The sequence below is a fragment of the Protopterus annectens genome, chromosome 11.part0 (assembly GCF_019279795.1).
Source record: "Protopterus annectens isolate FY-2018-M chromosome 11.part0, PAN1.0, whole genome shotgun sequence".
Classification (NCBI taxonomy): domain Eukaryota; kingdom Metazoa; phylum Chordata; order Ceratodontiformes; family Protopteridae; genus Protopterus; species Protopterus annectens.
This window is the reverse complement of record NC_056745.1, coordinates 1,476,373,942-1,476,393,092: the sequence shown is the minus strand read 5'-3', so window position 1 is coordinate 1,476,393,092 and position 19,151 is coordinate 1,476,373,942. Positions and strand designations below refer to the sequence as shown.

The 19,151-nt window shown below is 44.5% G+C and overlaps 1 protein-coding gene across 1 annotated transcript in view; it reads left to right on the top strand.

Moving 5' to 3' along the window:
- Positions 1–19,151, top strand: part of LOC122815091 (RNA helicase Mov10l1-like) — a 1,410,002-nt gene that overhangs the window by 345,506 nt on the left and 1,045,345 nt on the right. The window lies entirely within an intron of this gene.

Below are 19,151 nucleotides of genomic sequence, written 5' to 3'. Positions count from 1 at the left end.
GCTAAAACTGTCTAAATGGTTATCTGATTGTTTTACCTTTGCCTATTCAGCGGCCGGTATGTCTTTGCAACGCAAGATTAAAGCTCACTCAACCAGAGCAGTTTCTACATCTTCTGCCTTTTCTGCCAGACTTCCCATTGATAACATTTGTGCAGCAGCCACTTGGTCAAAACCTCATACCTTTAGCACTCATTACAAAGTTGACAAGGCCTCCAGGGACAGGGCCTCCTTTGGATCCGCGGTCCTGAGAAATATACTTCCGTGAGCCGCCTGAGATTGATGGTGCTTGGGGACACTACCCATCCGTAAAGAATTAACTGCGAGATTGAACAACTTAACATAAAGAAGATATGTACTTACCATAACGTTCCATGTGAGTTGTTCATCTCGCCTTCATTTTTACATCCCTCCCTCCTACCCCTCCTGGGCTGATAGAGGACTGAGATGCTGGATCCATCCTGGTTACTCACTCCTATACCTTTCCCTTGGGGATGAAAGAATGACCCGTGGTATTTATATGCAGCAAACAAGATCGGAGGTAATTCCAGGTGCATCATGGAATAGGAACTTGGCCTCGAGCTATTTGAAGACTTTGAGCTTTGCAATTGGCCGTATCTGAGCTGAGGGATCGGCTCCGAACCAATCAGTAAGAATGAAGGTGAGATGAGCAACTCTCATGGAATGTTATGGTAATTAACTTTTTTTTTTTTGCCATCTTCCAATGACTGAATCCGTGTTGAGGGCTTTAGGTTCAGTGGCAGCGACCATAACGTTTCTCCTGTGTGCCCAGTTACATGAGAATTCTAAAGTGGACATTAGCTGTTCAGTGGTCCCTGTTGGAGCTTCCATTGTCATATCTAGTACAACTCAGTCAAGTCTCAGTCGTCCCTCATATGGTGGATGTGTTCTCTGGACATTTTGGAGGGGTGACCCTTTGTTCCAGCCCCTGCCCAAGCCACAGTGACCACGGACGCCTCCCAACTCGGGTGGAGGGGCATTGTTGGGGCAGGACAGTCCAAGGCCTGTGGTCCCCTGTAGAGACCAGCTTGCACATAAACGTTCTAGAGATGAGGGCGGTCCTTTTAGCGTTGCAGGCTCTTCATGCCTTTTTTCCTCTGGGAACCATTGCAATTCAGTCAGACAAAATATCCGTGGTCTGGTATATCAACAAACTGGGAAGGACCAGGTCTTACCCCATTTGTCGCGAGGCCATGAGATAGTGGCAATGGGCGATTTCTGGTTGCTTTCTCATAGCAGCGCACATTCCATGATGGTCCAGTATTCTAGCGCTCAGGTTAAGTCGCACTATTCTGATGCATTACGAGTGGTCTCTGAATCTTTCAGTAGTGGAGCAGATCTTCCTCGAGTGGGGTCAGCCTTGCTGTGATCTCTTCGCATCTCATTCCAACGCGAAGTGCAGCAAGTTTTATGCTCTGAACCCCCTGCTGGGGGAGTCGCCCAGAGATGCTCTAGTCCATACTTGGCCTCCCGGTCTTCTGTATGCTTACCCTCCAGTACCTCTTATTCAGAGCTTTCTACAGAAAGCTCAGCGACTGGGAAGCAAGCTGATCTTCATTGCCCCGTTTTGGCCTCTACAGGTATGGTTTCCCTTCCTTTGGTCTCACTTTCTGGCTCCAGCTTGTATCTTGGATCCCATTCACGATCCGATTTCACATCCATCGGAGGTTCCTCATCTGAATCTTGGACAGTCTGAAGCTCACAGCTTGGCTGCACCAGTTCCCATGATTGCTAGGACTCCTGAATTATCCTCCTCAGTTAGGTCTATTTTGGTGGCTGCTCATAAGTTTTCGACCAGGATGGTTTATCGCAGCAAGTGGAAATGTTTCTCCCTTTGGGCCTCTCAAAGGAGTTTAGACCCCTTCATGGCTCCTATTTCTGCCATTCTTTATTTTCTAGCTGACATTTTTCAACAAGTAGCTAGTTTTTCTACTGTCAAGGTTCAATTGGCTACTATTTCTCATTTTCATATAGGTGATAATTCTGCCTCTCTAGCCTCCTCCAGGCTTTGTAAAGCCTTTATCAAAGGGACTTCTTTGTTACGCCCCCCCCCAGTCAAGGATCCTGTTCCTCCATGGACCTTACTATGGTTCTTCAAGCTCTGGTCGCTCCGCCTTTTGAACCCACTGCAACCACAGATCTAAAATTCTTATCTTGGAAAGCAGCATTTCTGGTGGCTGTTACCTCTGCAAAAAGGGTTTCAGAACTGCAGGCCTGGTCTGTCAAGTTCCTTATATGATTTTCCACAAAGATAGGGTTACCCTTCGGACCAGTCCATCCTTTCTTCCCAAGGTGGCGTCACCAGTTAATATCAATCAAACCATCAATTTACCAGTTTTCTTTCCTAATTTTGCTAACAAGATGGAACACTAACTCCACCTGCTGGATGTTCATAGACTAAGATTCTATTTACACAGGACAAAAAATTTCTGTAAATCCGATCAATTGTTTGTATCCTTCTATAACCCTTTTTGGGTAAACCTATCTCTAAGGTCACTATTGCTAGGTGGATTTCTTCATGCATCCTTCAGGTCTATAAGAACAGAGGTGTGTCTCCTCCAGGTCAGGTGAAAGCCCATTCCACTAGGTCCATGGCTACATCTGTGGCCTTTTGGTCTAGTCTCTTTGGACGATATTTGTTCTGCAGCTACTTGGTCCTCATCTCATACATTTTATTTCTCATTACAAATAGGATTTGACTTCCAGAAGGAGAGCATCGTTTGGTTCCGCGGTGCTCCGGAATATCCTTCTATGAGGGCCTCCCAGGAGGTTAGTAGCTGGGACTCTACAGGTTGAAGACCAAATGAAATAAACTACTTCAGATAAAGAAGTTATGTACTCACCATAACATTCCATCTGAGTAGTTCTACTTAATTTGTCTTTAACCGTCCCTCCCTCCTTCCCTCGGCCCTTGTCATGTGACCTATAACTGCTGCCTATAGGCTGTTCATAAGTCTTTTCTCAGGTCGGGTTATCTGTAGAAGAATCAGGTCGGGTTATCAGTATAAGAATCAGCAAACTCGATCTGGGTGTTGGAAGGTAGTGGAGGTGTATTATGAGTAAGGGGAGGAGCCTGGAGCTCGGAGCAGATGCTAGTAAGATTGCTGGCTCTGATCCGATTATGGATCCGGTATCCCACAGGTTGAAGACAAATGAAGTAGAACTTCTCTGATGGAACATTATGATGAGTACATAACTTCTTTTTCTCTCTTATAGAATTTGCAAATGGCAATTGCCACAGGCTTCCTCACAGATGACGTTTACATGCACATGACTGTTGAGCCTAATACAGCTCCGTCTCAAACAACTAACTGCCCACATGATTCAGCATTGATACCATTTAGGTACCTCTTTAATAAGTATGTGCTAGTTTTAAAACAAGCAAGAAAGCTTATATTTGCAAGTGGAAAAGTTTTTTTAGTTGGTGCCTAGCCAGCAGCAAGGGCCATTGGCGATTTATGTACGAATGCTTCTTAAATATTTATGCAAGTTACTTTCCTTTGACCTTTCTTATTCCTCTATCATGGTTGATCTAGTGGCCATTTCAGCACTTCTTGCCTGTGGATTCTCCCCTTCCATCTAGGTTTTTAGTAAAACTGTTTCTGATAGGCATTTGGCATCTTAGACCACCTAGAAAATGTGCAGCTCCTTCTTGACATCATAAATTTGCATGCTGGAAAGTTAACTGTCTCCATTTGAAGCCAACTTCAGGCAGACTTTGTTCATTACATCAACGACTGTACTCTGGAAGAAGAGTATTTGAGTTTCAAGCTCTCTATTTTGAGATGGTTGTCCACAGACGGTGTTTGTTCCCACCATGGCCAATCTATTCCAGACAGTATCTGTGCATATCCTACTAAAGCCGTGGCTTCTCTGATATACTGGATCTGGGTAGACTCTGGAAGAATTCTAGAGGCAGCTACATGGTCCTCTGGGGATACATTTCAAGTATTTCATATTGTACTTTTCCAGGTTGAGGATTGACTTTGCTAGGACCATTCTCCAGGGTCTCCTGGACCTTTCCCATACTCTTCCTAGGTTGGATAGACTTTGGTAATCATCCCATCTAGCCAAAGGCTACTACAATAGTGAGAATAACTTGCCTAGTAGAGTTGTAAGTTAGGCTTTCCATAACAATAGATGACCCAAATTCCTCATTGCTGCAGTAACCACACCCACCATCCATCCTCCTATTTCTGTATAAAGTTTGTTGTTGGGTTATTTGTTACTGTTTATATCTTTAGAGGTTAAGGATGAGCTAGCTATATATGTGCGTATGGCCAAGAAAGTCTTGAAATTGTCCACACTCTGCCTGCTGATTCCTCCAGTGGAGTAACCAATCGGTCATAGTGTAGGTGTCGAAGGGAGCTTTGTGAAACTGGATGATTTGTTGTGCGATGAGCAGGGTACAGGCCAAGTAACCAAAGGCTAGTGCAGCAGTGAGGCATGCAGACATCTATTAAGTGTAGCTTACACAACTATGCTTTTTTTTTTTTTAACTGGTAGTCTTGGAGTGATCTTGTTTTACCAGCATTATATCTTTCCACTCCATCTTGTCGTTGTCTCATGCACGTGGGCAACCACTCATCAGGCAACTTCTGACGTTTGTGCATGTTAAAACGTTTATCCTGTTTCACTTTAATACCTCAGGCAGCAACCATTCAAAACCTTAAGTTGAATACAAATGAATAAAGCTGCAAGCTGAGCATTTTATATATGTTTAAACGCACTTGAGGAAAACCTGCCAGTAGCTGCTCAAGCCATGGGTGACCTAGTAAGTCGTCATATTTACAGGATTTGTGTGGACAATATACAGAGTATGAGGTATTAATAGGAAAGGTACAGGTACAAGATTCTTGTGTGTGTGTGTGTGTGTATGTATGTATGTATGTATATATATATATATACATACATATACACATATATATATAATGTGTGTGTATGTATGTATACAGGCATATACAGATGAAGAGGTGCAGGCAAACTCTTCCTCCAAAATCAAGAATACAATGCAGAGAAAACAAAGGAGACTCCAGACCACGGCTGTTAAAAACCTGTAGAATTATAATCCAAAGTGAGTGCTTTCGTAGCTTAAGGCTACTTCATCAGACAAAACTAACATCAAATGCGTAGGTTATATACCATTATGTTGAACAATTAATCAGTTAAACTACCAGTCAACTTAAAGGCATATAACTAGATTCACTGATGGATACATACCCACACATTATATATAGATATATAGATATATAGATATATAGATATATATATATATATATATATATCTGTTTATTTTTTATATCTATCCACAATGTAAAATACGTACATCTCCTACTCTATTGATACATATACAAGGCGTACTATCAACTATTAAAAAAAAAAAAAAAAAAGTGCCTTTAAGTTGATATGAGACCACTGATCACAGACTCTGTGCCATGGCAGGACTAGGCACTCAAGGGTGTAAAATATGGCTGTAGGTGATTCGGTTATGTTGACTAATGTTGCCAAAATGGGCAGGGCTTGCCACTCGACAGTGTAAAATATGGCTGTAGGTGTTTGGTCTTGTTGACTAATATCGCCAAAATGGGCATGGGTAGTTACTGGTGATACGTGGGTTGAGGGACCTGGCCTATGCTGACCTATGCCAGTGATCGTTGCTAATGGGGGGGGGGTATATGCCCCCTTTTTGGCCAGTGTGCCTGCCATAAAGCCCAGCAGCCCTGGGTTGATAAGCTACTGGCTGGCTGGTGTCTAGTTGCCCAGCCTGGGTTACTTGCGATAGCTCGATAGCTCTGTTGAGCGAGTGTTGGATGTGAAACCAGTCAACTAACTTGCCAAACATGAACTGAGAATTGCTACGCTTTATGTAGGTTCACTGACAGGACGCAGCTTGGAAGTGGATGATATGATATGGAGGAGGCTGGACATCTTATGCAACAATAGACAAGATGGAAGGGCAGTGCAGCAAAGCCAGTTGGCTTGGGATCCAGACTCTACTACTCAGGAGGGGGGACAGTCTAGAAATGGTGTAGGAGTTGTGGTGATAGAGTCTTCAGAAGGCATTGAAACATCTCATCAGAATTAATGACACTCATGGCAATCAGACTCCAGTGTAATGACAGGGCAGTATTCAAAATCTCAGCCTGTGCCCCACAGTAGGGTTGTGATAGTGAGGAAAAGAGTGCATTCAAGACAGCAGTTGTAGGACCTACTAGATAAAGCAGGCCAACATGAATTGGTGTTGATAATGGGTGGCTTGAATGCACATATCTGGACAGACTGAACAGGATATGAGGACTGCCTGAGTACACTGGGTGGGGCAACAGGAATAAAGGAGAAGCAGCCATTCTAGACTTCCTTCTGGCAAATGACTTGATGGTAGCTAACAGATGGCTTGGAGCGGCAGTCAGCATCACATACAAGAGTAGCCAACATGCAACTCTGGTAGACTTCCTTCTAGTAAGGAAAAGGCACTGGGGTAGAATCCATGATTGCAAAGTTATCCCTAGTGAAATAGTTGGCCCACAGCATAAACCACTAATTGCCAAAATCAGCTGCAAGCAGTTGTCAGAGAAAGCTCTAAGGTCAACCAGGCTAAAGACCTGGAAGTTGACTGGAGAGAAAGTACAACTGTTCAAGGTTCTAGCACCCCAAGAGGAGGAGGAAATGGGTGGAGTTGAACAAGAACGAACATGCCTAAGGACCACATGTGTTAAGACTACAGAAATGATGTGGCTGAGACAGGTATGGAAATGAGGTACATCAGGAAAGCTGGTAGTAGAATGCGGAAGTCCAGGAAGTCCTCAAAAGAAAAGCGCCAGAAGTAGTAGGAGATAGAAAAAAACATTCTTTGTTAGCCAACCAGTAGTCGTTTCTAGCCTGGATAGTTAAAAAGAAGTTGCAGTAGCAAAGAATAGGGCATCGGAGGCACTCTGCCAACTTCGGGAAAGTGACTCTGTAATTAGCACAAAGAAACTATATCAGTTTGCAAGGCAAAGACAGAAAGGTAGAGGATAGTCATACACCCTTCATAAGGGATGCCAGCAACAACCTGCTCACCAGTGCACAGGAATTCAAAGGCAGATGGAAGGAGTATTTCCAGCAGCTTCTGAATGGAGAAAACCCCACAGAAGCTGCACTGCCTCAGTCACAGCATATGATGAGAGAAGAAGAGGCACCCACCTTAGAAGTAAGAACAGCATTAAAAGAAAATGAAGTCTGGGAAGGCAGCAGGCTGAGAAGAGGTCACATCAAATATGGTAAAGATGCTGAATGAGATGGTACTCGTAGCAGTATGGAGGGAGAGGCATATCCCAGATGACTGGAGAATAAGCATACTTGTGCTAATGTACAAGAACAAAGGGGACAGCCACAACTGTGGGCAGTACACGGGCATCAAACTCCTATCACATTGCATGAAAGTTCTGGAGAGGGTGATTTGATAATCAGGCAGAGCAGTACAATGTAAGATGGGCGATGAGCAGTTCTGATTCAGATCAGAATGCAGGACAGTTGACCCAATGTTTGCATTGAGACAGGTACTTGAGAAGAAGCTAGAGATGAGAAGTCCAACTGGGCATTCCTAGTCTTAGAAATCAATATGACAAGGTCTAAAGAAAGTTGATCTGGGCAGAACTGCTGTAGTTTGAAGTCCCCGAAACATTAGTAGAATTAGTGCAGGCTATATACAAGGACCCAATGACTCAAGTGCGAACCGTGTTCGGCCTCACAAAGGGGTTCCCGGTGGGAGTGGGTGTTGACCAGGGCTCAGCTCTAAGCCCACTGCTGTTTCATACTGGTGATGGAATACATTGGCAAACAGGTCGGAGGGGGCAGATTAATGAAGTTGCTGTATGCAGATGAAGTGACATTGCAGGCAGACTGTGAGCTACAACTTTAGCAAAGAATAGGAGAATGGAATGCAAAACTGAAGGCACATGGGGTGAAACTAAGCACAGATAAAGACAGTGGTGATGGCAGCAGATTGGGGAAATCGGAAGAAGCTGAGAATGGAGATAAAAGGGAAGGCAGTAGAACAGGTAAATAATTTCAACTTCAAGTATCTGGGAGGGGTGGTTGAGGAGAAGGCAAGTCTGAATGAAGAGGTCAAAGCTAGAATCAGAGGGGCTGCAGCCAGTTGGCATAGTGTCTGGTGTAGTCTTGTGACAGAAGAATGCCAAAGAAAGTAAAAAGTAAGGTGTACAAAGACAGTGGTGCAACCAGTACTGCTGTATGGTACTGAAACTTGGGCAGTAAAGGCAGAAAAGTTGAAGCTAGAGGTGACTGAAATTAAGTTTCTGAGAAGGGTGGTAGGATGCACAATGTGGGGCAAACAAAGAAATGAGGACACGAGTAGAAGCCAAGGTTGCTCCAATTGCAGAAAAGATCAGCTAATAGGTTATGGTGGTTTGGACATGTGCAGAGAACGTGGTTTGGACATGTACAGAGAAGCAGAAGACATCTAGTGAGGAAGATTTGGGACAGATGAGAAGAAGTTAAGATGAAGCAAGGGCATCCATCAAAGTGGTGGATGGATTGTGTGAAAGATCTGTGACAGTCAGGCATGAGGTATAATAATGTGATACGAGTTTGATGCCTCTCTACTGCCCACAGTTGTGGATATCTTCTCAAGTTTCTGTCCCACTGCAGAGCACCCCTGCCTTACCAGGCTATACCTCATTCCACACATTTGACCCCAAAATGAGATCGGAAGACTAAGGGTGGTGGAGTCTCTATCTTCATCAAGGACCGGCACACCTCCAGACTGTCTTGCCCGCATGACATACTGGAACTTCTCCAGGTACAACTTGACAGTTGGCAAGGCACCCATCCAAGTTTTAGTTGGCTATAGACCCCTTTCTACGAGTTAGGACACCCACTCCTTTTAGCTGGATCTACTAGACTCCATCAAGGTACTCCCAGCACCCTGATTCTTGGTGACTCAACTACCCCACCATAGACTGGGTGAACTATTCTTGCACTAACGGACTGTCTCAACAGTTCCTCAACTTCATCAGTTCTTATGCACTAGACCAGCTCGTCTCATCCTCCACAAGGGGAGATAACATTGGTTCTCACCAATGTGGGTGACCACTGCATCACTCCCATAGTATGTCCTTCCCTGGTTAGATCAGATCGGACTGTCTCATTCGAAGTGTCTATCCCACCCAACCCCCCCCACACACACACACACACACCCAGCCAAAATCAAGCTAGAAAACTTCTCAAAAGCTGACTACATCCTCCTAAGGGAAGGTGTCTGTAGCTTCACACCACCGGCCCCTCCAGAGGATGCAGACAGCTATGCTGAACAGTATGCCAGTGCAGTTTACAAGCACCTGTACAATTGCATGGACTCTGCCATGCACAATAGAACGAAAACCTGCTCCTCAAACACAAACCTGTTTCATAGACCTCTTCTATCAACAGGCTCTGTAACAAAAAGAAGAAACTGTAGTCTAAGGGTAAAAGGGAACAAATTCCAAATTGGAAAAACTCTGTCCTTAGCCTCAACAAGCAAATTAGATCACTAGTGAAAACCTCCAAGGCCAGTTTTGAATCGAACTAGCCACTATAACAAAGGGAAAACCATAAAGTTGTCTTCAGTTACATTAGGAACCTCCGTGGCAAAGCCCAGGTTTGCTCAGAATTGGTAAACTCCACAAACCGAATTGAAGAATAAAAACTCCAGGCGACAAGAATAGGTTTAAGTAAGTGCTATCGTTTACTAAGTAAAGCAAACTTCTTCAAGTAATTTATTGCATTGACTCATTGTCTGAATACTACAAACAAGTGACATCATTGCGGCAACAGTAAAATGACTACAGATGTTAAGTTGTCTATCTCGCCTTCATTCTTGCTGGATGGGTTTGGAGCCGACCTCGGCTCCGACTCGGCCACTCTAAAAGCTCGAGAGTTGGTTCCACCGGCTCGAGGCTGCCCCTATATCCCACAATGCTAGGCGTGAATTACCTCAGATCTCGTTTGCCGCTACAGCGATCGAGGTGTTTTTCTACCGGCTCCAGGTTAGTGAAAGTTAGATTAGTTTAAATACTTTAAACTTAAGCTAGCTTAGTGTATTTCTCTTTACCCTTAGTGTAGTGGATATTATCCCTTCTTCTTTTTTTTTTTTTTTTTTTTTTCTAAAGAACTTATAAGTTCTTTCCCTAGGCCTTCGGGCCCTTCCTTCCCTTCCTTAGGGTGTGTATGTGTTTGGTTAGGAAGTTTTAACTTAACTTACCCTTCAGAAGTTTAGTTTAAATAATTCCTTTTAGACTTCTATCAGTGTAATCTGTGTGTGTGTTTCTGTGTGTGATTACACTTCGGTTCCTTGAGTATGTCCAAAGATTCAAAGGTCTCAGGCTTCAAGAAGTGTGACTCGTGCTGTCAGAAAATGTCTCTGACAGACGGTCACACTTCTTGTGTGTATTGCCTGGGACCTTTACACCTGCAGGACTCTTGTGCTGTATGCCATGGCTTCAGCCCTAGAGTCCTGCAGGAAAGAAAAAACAAACTCATATTAAGGGGTTTGCTTAAGCCTGAAGGTTCCCTTTCTGTGACATCGGGGAAACCTTCTAAGGCTTCCAAGACCTCGGCTCCAGCTTCAGACTCGAGGCCTAAGGCTTCGAAGCCTACTGCTTCATCGGCTCCGGCTGGAGCCGATGAGTCTTTGACTGCAGTATCTGTGGTTCCCTCGGCTCGGCGGAGCCGAGGCATTAGATTCCTGGGTCGGCTCCGATCAGACCATCGGAGCCGACATCTAGAAAGAGATCGAGGTCACCGTCCCTTGGCTCCGTTCATTCGGCTCCAGCATCTCCCTTGCTGTCTGAACGGAGCCACAGATCTCACTCCTCCAGGTCATTGAGGCTCTCAGATCACGACCTCCAGAGGGTAGTGAGTCGACTTTTAAAGTCCGAGGCACTGGCCCAAATGCTCCAGAGTCCGACTCATCAGTTGATGCCTCAACTTGTTCCTATAAATATTCCTCCTCCGACTCCTTTGAGCTCGGAGCCGGGGCGTCTCGGGACCGAGACTGTGGTAGCATCGGAGCCTATACAATTGTCTTCGGCTCCGTCGTCGGCTCCGATTTCTTCTTTTGAAGAATCTCAGCGCCGGGCTTCCCTCGTCTGCTCCGAGGGGGTGAGTGGCATCGGACCCTTGTCCGACCCCCCTCTCCCTCTTGGTGCTTCGGCGCTGGTGAGTTCGGCTCCGACATCGGCCTCGGAGCCATCTCTGTCGGTGCCGAGGGAGGTTCTCAGCTTCTCGGAGCGGGGACCTCTGGCTCTGCCGGACAGGGGTGCGTTCGAGGTCATGCGGAGTGTGTTGGAACCTTGTTCGACTCCACAGTCGGCTCCGTCCGCCCCTCCCTCTTCGGTGCCTTTGGTTATGTCGACTCACTCCCTCATCCCAGACCGCAGAGAGCCAGCTCCTCAAGAATCCCCTGTGGGGATCTCATCCTCTTCCGAGGCCTCCCCTGAATTGGCAGGGGAGCCCCCTAGGAAGAAAAAGTGTAAGAGGAAGCACATAGACTCACCTGAGTCTGTCACCTCTGACACAGATTTAGAGGATTCAGAGGGTTCCCCACGTTCCCCGTCTGAAGAGGTCTCTTTCGCAGACATTCTAGAGATCCTGAAACAGAGGGGAAATTGGCCAGCCCTTAACCCTTCAGAGGATGAATCTGTGTATCTTGAGGCGTTTGGCTCTCGCCCTTCCACCTCCTGGGTGTCCCCCCCCTTTGATCCCCTCATGCAGGTGGTGGCAAAGAAGGCCTGGACGGCTCCTGATTCAGTGGACCCTACCCCCAGGAGACCTTCCAAATTTATAACAGCACCAACTGACAAACAATTTCTCACAAAAGGTGTTTCTGTGGATGCTATGGTGGTAGCTGCTGCCACCAAGAAGGAACTAGCTGATCCTTCAGTGCCTGTTCATCCCCCTAACAAAGAATCTAGGTCTATGGACAGGTATGGGAAGCGGATGTTCTCGTCAGCGACCTTTGCAGTGCGTTTGCTGAACTACCTATGCCATTTCACCCGTCTCCAGAGAGACTTGATCAAGGAAGCGAGTGAGATGTTGAAGGATACTACAGCTACAGATTTTCAGGACAAAATGAACACCCAGCTGACTACCCTTAATTCGATAGCTAACTCCTCCATGCGCCTCCTTTCATATGCGGCTGATGGAGCGAGTAGGGCCGCAGGGACAGGTGTTGCCTTACGCCGGCATGCCTGGATGCGACTATGCAATTTTGCGGACCCCTTTAAAACGTCTTTCACTAACTCCCAGTTCGATGGATCATCTCTTTTTGGTCCTCAAGTGAAAGAAACCTTGACTAGGTGCGAGACGGATGGCAAAACTCTATCTGCTGTCGGAGTCCGTTTTTCTACTCCTTCTAGACCTTACCCCAAAGGCCAGAAAAGTGGAAAAATGTGGTTCCATAAACAATCTCAAGGGAATTTGCCTGGCGACAGAGTCGGTTCCCCTCCAGAGGCAGAGGAGGGAACAATAATGGTAGACGTCGCCCTAGAGGCAGAGGGGGCCCGCAGAACCAGGGCAATCGAGAAACCTTTTCCGATAAGCCCTTTCAGCATCCCTGAGGTGTTGCCCGACTGTCCACCTTCGGAGGCAGTCGGGGGAAGATTGTCACTGTACCCAGAAGCCTGGCTATCCCTGACTCAAGACAAGTGGGTACAGTCCATCATTTCCGAAGGCTATTCCATTCCCTTCGTTCGCATCCCAAACCAATCAAAAAAATCCCTTCCAGATGTTCCACCCGCTCAAAGGGATCTTACAGCTTTAGAAATTTCAAAGCTGCTTGTAAAAAGAGCAATTCAACCAGTTCCAGCAGACCAACTAGGATCCAGAATCTACTCCAGGTTCTTTTTAGTTCCAAAGAAAACAGGGGACTGGAGACCAATTTTGGATCTCAGTATCTTGAACAAGTCCGTCAAGAAAACAAGATTTCGGATGGTCACGCTGCAGTCCATCCTCCCCCTAATGGGAAAGAAAAACTGGATGTGCTCTATAGATCTTCAGGATGCGTACTATCACATAAAAATGAACAGACGCTCCAGAAGATTCCTCCGCTTCAGGCTGGGAACCAGTCATTTTCAATTCAGGGCCCTGCCCTTTGGTCTCACCACTGCCCCCCGGGTGTTTACCAAATGCATGGCAATGGTAGCTTCTCACCTGAGACATCAAGGATTCCAGGTGTTTCCATATTTGGACGACTGGCTCCTCACAGCCCCCACCAAGCATCTTCTTCTAATGGCCAGGGACTACACCTTTCGCATTTGTCAAAAGTTAGGCATTTCAATAAATTGCGAAAAGTCTGTTTTGTCGCCTTGTCGTACTATTACCTTCATAGGCGCAAATCTAGACACAGTCAACATGTCTGCGAGACTAACACATCAGAGAATAGCAGACATACACAAACTGGTCTCGCTCCTCTTCAGCAGCAACAGAATCAAAGCCAGGTTAGTTCTGAAAGTGTTGGGGATTATGGCGGCTGCCATACCTCTGCTTCCATTAGCCAGATTCCACATGAGAATCCTTCAATGGATGCTCTTCACGCAATGGTCATACCAGCAACTTCCGATGTCCCACACTATTATGGTCACGCAAACATGCAGAAATCATCTTCTATGGTGGATGTCTTCCCCTCAGCTGTTATTGGGAAGACCCTTTGTTCCTTCCCCTCCGGTTGCTACTTTGACAATGGACGCCTCCCTGATCGGGTGAGGGGGCATTATCAGGGCAGAACTGTCCAGGGCACTTGGCAACCAGACGAATGCCACTTGCACATAAATGTTCTAGAGATGAGAGCAGTGCTTTTAGCGTTGCAAGCCCTTCAAGACTCTCTTCCCTGGGGAACGATAGCAATCCAGACGGACAATATGTCCGTAGTGTGGTATATCAACAAACAAGGCAGAACCAGGTCCTACCCCCTGTGTCGAGAAGCACTCAGACTGTGGCAATGGGCGATTTCTTCTCGGCGTTTTCTGATAGCAACGCACATCCCCGGGAAGTCCAATCAAATCGCGGACAAGTTGAGCAGAGCTATCCTCATGCCTCACGAGTGGTCTCTGAAAGACTCTGTTGTGAGAGAAATTTTTCTCAAGTGGGGTCAGCCTTGCTGCAACCTTTTTGCTACTCCCCAAAACAGCAAGTGCAGAGATTATTTCACCCTATTCCCTTTACCAGGCCAGCCCAGCAGAGACGCTCTAGTCCAAGTTTGGCCCCTGGGACTTCTGTATGCATTTCCTCCCTTCCCACTAATCTCTCAAGTGATACAGAAAGCTATCGCTCAGAAGGCCTCGTTGATCCTCATTGCTCCTTACTGGCCTCTACAGGTTTGGTTCCCCTTTCTACATCATTTTCTGTTGGAGCGACCTTGGCATCTGGACCTAGTTCCAGATCTTTTGATCCATCAGTCGGGTCAGTTTCATCGCTCCCTTCCCTCTCTGAACCTCACTGCTTGTTTCCTCCAATTCCAACATTAGCCAGGCTTCCTCAAATATCTCACTCTGTTCGAGATATTTTGATAGCTTCCCATAAATCTTCCACTAGAAAGATTTATTTGAGTAAGTGGAAACGTTTCGCCTGTTGGGCTCAAGGAAGGGACATAGATCCTTTCACTGCTTCCATCCAAATGGTCCTTGAATTTCTAGCTGAACTCTTTCATGCAGGTTCATCTCCTTCTACTCTTAAAGTTCAACTGGCAGCTATTTCTAACTTTCATGTGGGCATTTCAGAGTCTGCCATAATGTCCCACAAGCTTTGCAAAGCCTTTTTGAAAGGAGTTTTTCTACTCAGACCTCCTATAAGAAATCCTCCTCCTCCTTGGGACCTAAATTTAGTTCTTAGTTCTTTGATTCTTCCCCTTTCGAACCTGCAGTCTCCTGTTCTTTAAAATTGCTATCATGGAAGACTCTCTTTCTGGTAGCTATTACTTCAGCTAGAAGAGTTTCAGAACTTCATGCACTCAGCTGTCGACCTCCTTATCTGTTGTTTCATAAGGACAGGGTATCTTTACGAACCAACCCGTCCTTTTTACCTAAGATAGCCTCGACGTCTAACCTAAATCAAAGCATTGACCTCCCTGTGTTTTTTCCAGAATATTCTAATAGGTCTGAGCAAAAATTGCATTGGCTAGATGTTCATCGTCAGTTAAGGTACTATTTGGATAGAACCAAACAATTCCGAAAATCTGACCAGCTGTTTGTCTCCTATGCAGAAGGCAGAAAGGGACATTCAGTTTCAAAGGTATCATTATCTAGATGGCTAACATCTCTGATTTCCCTTGTTTATGAAATTAGACACCAAAAGCTGCCTAACAAACCTAGAGCCCATTCCACCAGAGCTTTGGCTACTTCTATAGCCTTCCAAGACAGACTGCCTATTGACACCATTTGTGCAGCGGCTACTTGGGCGGCTACTCACACTTTCGTTTCTCATAAGTTGGATTTAGCTTCTAGGCATAGAGCTAACTTTGGTTCCACTGTTCTCAAGAGTCTGTTCCGTTAGGCCACCCGGGACAAGGTGCTAGGGACGCGGTCCCATCCAGCAAGAATGAAGGCGAGATAGACAACTTAACATATAGAAGTTATGTTCTTACCATAATGTTCCATGTTAGTTGTCTTCTTCTCGCCTTCTTCTTCGTCCCTCCTTCCCCCTGGCCTGGACAGATCTAGAGGAGTTTGATTGTGACCTCTCTTTCTACCACCTCTATTGCGATAGGTATATGCTCTGCTGTGCATATTTCCTAGAGTCAGGCTTAGGTCACCCTTTCTCTTCCCTTTGTTTTTAGAGGTGGAAATTTTCCAGTATTCCTGTTTTTTTTTTTAGCTGGGCCTAGCTCACAAACGAGATCTGAGGTAATTCACGCCTAGCATTGTGGGATATAGGGGCAGCCTCGAGCCGGTGGAACCAACTCTCGAGCTTTGAGTGGCAGTCGGGCCGAGGTCGGCTCCGAACCCATCCAGCAAGAAAGAAGGCGAGAAGAAGACAACTAACATGGAACGTTATGGTAAGAACATAACTTCTATTTATACTACATCAATACATTAAACCTACAAATTATCAGTCCATAACAATGTTAAAAATGTTATACATAAATGTTATACATAAAAATAAGTCTAAAAACTCGTGCTGTAATATTTTAACTTATAAGCATCCCCATTATTATTCAAAGGCCTTAAAGGGGAGAAAGCAGCAGTAACTAACAAATCTACATAGATTAAGAGCCAACATAAGCAGTTAAATCTACAGTAACTAACAAATCTACATAGATTAAGAGCCAACATAAGCAGTTAAATCTACAGTAACTAACAAATCTACATAGATTAAGAGCCAACATAAGCAGTTAAATCTACAGTAACTAACAAATCTACATAGATTAAGAGCCAACATAAGCAGTTAAATCTAGGGGAATGCAATTCAGTAACTAACAAATCTACATAGATTAAGAGCCAACATAAGCAGTTAAATCTAGGGGAATGCAATTAATTCATCTAAACAGGGATTTTAACTTAAGGATACATATCAGTAACTAACAAATCTACATAGATTAAGAGCCAACATAAGCAGTTACATCTTGGGGAATGCAATTAATTCATCTAAACAGGGATTTTAACTTAAGGATACAGTTAATAGATAAACTGTCATTGAGTCCTGGGGGGGTGTATGAGCATTATGCCTAAGTTGCCAAGGTAACTCTTTTTCCTCCAACTTTAGGGATGTTGCCCCCCCCATCATTATCCATTATCCTGTCAATAGCTAGAAAGAGGAATTCATCGGTGGGGTTAGTATTCACGTGCCTCGTCAAGGCATTATTCATATTCATCTTATTGATGTTATAAATGTGCTCATAAATTCTAAGCTTCAATGGCCTCTCAGTCTTGCCGACATAAAAAGATGGACAATTCCGGCACATGCTCAAATAGACAAACCCCCCTTTGACTCGCAGTTAAATTTCCCCTTAACTGGGAAACGTTGATTCTGTACTGTGAAGGTGCTAACAGTATTAACATATTTACATGACCGGCAATGCCCACACTTCACAATAGGGGGAATGTTTGTACGACATACAATTTTCCAAAATTGTTTTCAAATTCAAACCTTTCCTAAAAAACACTTTTGGTGCGTCACCCACCTTCTCCCGAATAGATGCGTCCTCATAAAGGAAGCACCAATTCTTAATCAAAATAGTTTCCATTAGTGGTGCATCCAATGAAAAAGTAATAAATCCAATGTTACCACAAGGGGTTTGTAAATGTGAGGGCTCATCATTCATTGTACTAGTCAGTTCAACCACAATGTCCTGCCCAACAATGGGTATCAAAGAAGCCTCCTGTAGTGGGATCATTACCTGCCCAATCAGGTCCCGAGCCAAACTACCTCCAGTCACTTGTTCATGATCTCCAAACCCGAAAAATAATGGTTTAAAAATCCCATTCGCTCTTTTAATATGGATCTCGCTGATTAGCTGGTTCACAAGTCTCCGAGGGTAACTCCTCTTAAGGAACATTACCTTCAAGAGGTTGCACTCTTCCAAGAAATCCTGTCCTTAAGTTCAACATCTAGATAGGTAAATTTTTCACTTTTTCTCTTTGGAAATCCCAAGTAAACTCTGATTCAAGCATTCCCCATAGACCAGTAATTGAGTATAACCCTCTGTTTGGAATGTACCTCTCCAAACATTTGCACCAACTAGAAAGGCCACTGAAATACCTCACAAAGAGAATCCATGGCCTTCAACACCTGTTTAATGCAGACAAGCTCAAATCACTATCACTCTACTCTGTCGTACAGATGGCTCGGGGTGATGTCTCTCACCTACAAAGAAATCTCGGACCCTGGCCTAATTGAGATCCTACATATCCAGAAGTCAAACTCCTCATACACTGCCCACTCAGGAGGCCTGAACTTAATATGTGACATTAACAAAACTTGCTGGAGAGACGGGTTCGACTCCCAGAGGCTGCCCTGTCTCTGGAATAGACTTCCCATATACGTCAAACAGAGCACCTCACTGACACTTGAAGCGCAACCTTGATGAGTGGATAGGAAACAACAAAGTCATCCAGGGGTTCCACCTGTGCCCCTCATTGACAGGGATGACAGGTGTTGACTGAGGTTTATTTTTGGGGATAAACTCTTGGCTAGGCTTATAAGGGCCCCAGGGCCATTAGCCTAGTAACCTCCCATGAAGAAGGCAGGAGTGTGACACTGAATCAAGAGAGTCGGTGACAGTTAACATGATACCCCAACCCTGTGTGTATATTTGTGTGTACGCACACACACACACATATATATATATATATATATATATATATATATATATATATATATATATATATATATACACACACAGCCCCCCCACCCAATATGCTTTAATAGTCTCTAGTATTGTTTTTGTCCAGTCCCTATGAAAAGGGTAAAAGTAGATAATAACCTGAGTAGATGGGGGGGCTACGCCTCCCCCTACTTTAGTATTCTCACTCCGAGGTTGCACAACAGTGGAGGAGAAAGGCATATACACTGTCAGTAGTATTTTTGGCGATTTGGACGCTTCGTCAGGAATTTTCGTCTAAATGGATTTTCGAGAAAATGACCTAGACCCATATATATATATATATATATATAGATATATATATAGATATATATATAGATATATAGATATATAGATATATAGATATATATAGATATAGATATATGCTACAACAAAGTTGCAAAGTTTGCCACACACTATAAATATTGCATGCACCACTGTAAACCACTCCTAGAATTAAACTGGCTTGAACTCCCCAACCAACTTGCCTTGATTCAGCTACCTACCTTGCACAACCTTATTTTTAAGCCTTCTGCCTGCCCTTAAATATCAAGAGTGTTCTGAATGAGGTTAGTTATCTGAAGTCTGGCTACTGTGCTGGACGAAAAGTGCTTAAGTAACTTCTTTTGTTTTAATAAATAGAGTTCTGTGGTTTTCTAGTACCGGTTGCTATTTTTGTTTTTACGTCGTTTAGTGAGTGTTTTTCTTTTTATTGAGTTGTTACCGTTATTATGAGAGAGCAATCAAGACAATATGAAGTATGGAAGAAAACAAATATTTCATTGCATTGGCTAAATGACAG